Source organism: Aethalodelphis obliquidens, unplaced genomic scaffold, assembly GCF_003676395.1.
Source record: "Aethalodelphis obliquidens isolate GAN/ISIS:26980383/991018 unplaced genomic scaffold, ASM367639v1 scaffold20, whole genome shotgun sequence".
NCBI classification, from domain to species: Eukaryota; Metazoa; Chordata; class Mammalia; order Artiodactyla; family Delphinidae; genus Aethalodelphis; species Aethalodelphis obliquidens.
The window spans coordinates 10352529-10356067 of record NW_020837964.1 but is presented as its reverse complement, the minus strand read 5'-3'; the positions used below and the strand labels follow the sequence as shown (position 1 = coordinate 10356067).

General features: G+C 43.9%; 1 pseudogene; it reads left to right on the top strand.

Moving 5' to 3' along the window:
• Positions 1-361: 361 nt before the first annotated feature.
• LOC113627373 (60S ribosomal protein L5-like) lies at positions 362-3162 on the top strand (annotated as a pseudogene).
• The last annotated feature ends 377 nt before the right edge of the window (positions 3163-3539 follow it).

The following is a 3539-nucleotide window of genomic DNA, read 5'->3' as shown; positions in this document are numbered from 1 at the left end:
TGCCCTGTCTCTCCTTACTAACTGGTCCTTTCTTCAAGGGAACAATGGTCTTTCTTTCCAGACACCTTGTGGAAAGGATGGATGAAGCGAAGTGTGGCTGGTGAGGGCAGGAGCTGCCTCAGAGGTTCGGGATGAGTGACAGGATGGTGAGAACGTCTGGGAGGAGGGCCCTGCAGACCTGCTCCTGGAGACTTTGAAGTTTGGAAGGCATGTGGAAGGCAGCCAGGGAAATTCAGATACACTCACCACCGCTAATTGATTATTCTGCATCTCAGAAAGACACAGTTTGGTGGGGGTGATAGCTGTTGTTTCCTTTTGCTGCCTTTGCGGGGGGTGGAAGCCAAGGAAACGTGGGGCAAAGATGCAGCCTTTAGGGGACTGGAGGTAAGAAGTCCTGCAGCTCACGGAGCCTATTGTTCAGATATGGCTGAACAGTCTGAGATGGGCCATGCTGTGAAGCAGAACCTGATAAGAAGGAAAAGACGCAGCCATTGATGAATGGGTGGAGAAGACGGAGAAGTGAGGGCAGACACTATGAACAAATGGGATTTTTGTGGGCTTAGTGATTTTTCAGTTCTTTGTGGGGCGGATAATATGAATCCACCAGAGTTCAGTGCATGCACAAGTTTTGTAAGATAATGAATATTAATTGTGATCCATCATGCTTTTATTCCACTGCATGTTGACTTTCACTTCTTTTTAAACACACTACCAAAAGAGCAGATGAAATATTAGATCACTGTTCCCCTCAATCTAATTTTCTTGTAATTTTTTAACAGATGAATGAGTGTCTACAATAATAACTTCCACTGGTGGTTCTTCATGAGCATAACGTGTGAACATTTCTAGGCTGGAAAAGAAAACTTAGAGAGCTTCTAGGACAGTGATTTAAATTCGGGGTGCATGAATATTGTGGAGAGGGTGGAAAATAGGGAGGTACAGATCAGATTTTCCCAGGGGAAAATGCACACAAACACTTAGAAAGATTTTTAAATTATTTCACTGCTTAGATTTAATGGTGTTCAAACAATTTATTCTGTTTGGAATGTTCAAGGGATCAAGCTGTTTAAGATTGTTACAACGTGGGTGATGCTGACCTAGTAACAACTTCTCACTTACAGGTAAACTGATACCCAGAGTGACTAAGGAAGGAAAGGTAAGGCAAACCAGCCAGTGCAAGAGGCAGAGCTGAGACTTGGAATTACTCTGATTCCAAACTCAGTCCCCTTTTCATGATATTCATGTATTTGGTGGCTACATGTTTTGGTGTTTGTCCTAATCTGCTGAAGAGAAGAAAATGGAGAGCCTCTGGATGGCAGTTGATGTGCTACAAGACATCGTAAGTGTTCAGTAAATGTGATTTGTTTGTGCTAATCATTGTGCTATGCAGTGTGTATTTATCATCTCATTTAAACCTCATAATTATACTCCAAGTCTGGTACCATAATCACCCCCATTTTGCAGGTGAGAAAACTGAGGTTACAAGAGGTTCAATATTTTGCACAAAGCCATGTGGTTAGCGTGTGGCTTACTCAGTACTATGCTCATGGCAACTGGATGCAGAACACACACTCCTAACTGGTGGACATACAAATATCTAAGATCACAGCTGTTCCTGTTCTCAAACAATGTAGGCTTCAGCTCTGGTAGAATTTGACCATCATTCCTTCTCAGTGTTCCAACAGTCGCAGGGACTGCCTCGGCATGTAGTAAGCTGAACATCACGGAGGGGAATCAAGTAAGTGTAGAACGTCCACTGGGAAAAGATGTCTCTGATCCAGGGCGAAGCCATTGACCTACATCTTTTCCAATATTGGATGTGTATGAGTCTCAAGACTTACATTCCGTGCCTCGCCTCTTAGCTTTTGATCCACTGATTTTGGTTTTCCCACTTGTATCTCTCAGATTATGGTGTCTATTGGTGTCACCAAGGTATATATGGTCCTGACCATACTGCTAAGCTGCCTTCATAGGGTATGTGAATTCCAGAGAGAAGGAATTCTGAGAGCTTAGTGTTTCTTTTCCCAGTGAGTCAGGCAATAAACATCATTGAAAGAGCTACACTTTTGCCTGAGCCGCAGCTGGTATAACAGCATGACCTGGACTTGCTGATGGATGCCGAGACCATACAAAAGTGACGCATCTATTTTTTTCCTCCCCGGAGCTGTGCTGGTTCTGCAGCTCAGTGGCGGCTAGGGCCTCTGTTCTGCAGGACGGGGTTTGTTAAAGTTGTCGAGAATAAGGCCTACTTCAAGAGATACCAAGTGAAATTTAGAAGACGGTCAGAGGGAGAAACTGACTACTATGCTTGGAAACGATTGGTAATCCAAGATAAAAATAAGTACAACACACCCAAATACAGAATGCTAGTTCGTGTAACTGAGATAACGTTGGTCAGATGGCTTAGGCCCGTATACAAGGAGATATGATAGCTTGTGCAGCTTGTGCTCGCAAACTCCCGAAGTATGGCGTGAAGGTTGGCCTGACAAATTATGCTGAAGCATCTTGTACTGGCCTGCTGCTGGCACGCAGGCTTCTTAATAGGTTTGGCATGGACAAAATTTATGAAGGCCAAGTCGAGGTGACTGGAGGCGAACACAATGTGGAAAGCATTGATGGTCGACCTGGTGCCTTCACCTGTTACTTGGACGCAAGGCTTGCCAGGACTACTACTGGGAATAAGGTTTCTGGGGCCCTGAACGGAGCTGTCGATGGAGGCTTGTCTAACCCTCACAGTACCAAACGGTTCCCTGGTTATGATTCAGAAAGCAAAGAATTCAATGCTGAGGTACACCGTGGAAAGCACATCATGGGGCAGAACGTTGCAGGTTATATGTGTTACCTGATCGAAGGAGAGGAAGCTGTTTACGGAAAACAATTCTCTCAATACATAAAGAACAAAGTAACTCCAGACATGATGGAGGAGATGGGTGAGAAAGCTCAGGCTGCAATACGAGAGAATCCAGTGTATGAGAAGAAGCCTAAGGAAGAAATTGAAAAGAAGAGGTGGGACCGTCCCCAAATGTCACTTGCCCAGAAGAAATATCGGGTAGCTCAGGAGAAGACAAGCTTCCTTAGAGCTCAGGAACGGGCTGCTGAGTTAATAAACCAAACCACAATTTCTATGAAGATTTTTCAGATAAAGACAGTAATAAACTTAAAGAACAAGTTAAAAAAAAAAAAGGGATGAATCTTTGCTTGGAAGTTACCTGCCCCATAGGAACCTAGCAGCATCCTGAAAGTGCAGATTATTTGAACAGGTAAGGACTTGCTTATCAACTGAAAGTCACCTTCATTTTGACATATGAGAAAAACCAGAGAAAGCAAGCAAATTGATCTATGTCACACAGCAAGTTGGTGGTAAAGCCGGCATTAAAACTTTGGGATACCTCTGAGATCTTCATGGCTCCTTCCATCCATCTGACCTAAACTTGATGGGATGAGTAAGAGTTTTTTAGGTAGCCCTGTAGGAAAGACAGAGGCAATTTAGGAAAATGGCCCAGACATATGAGAGGCCATGTGGAGATGAGAGAGAAAGC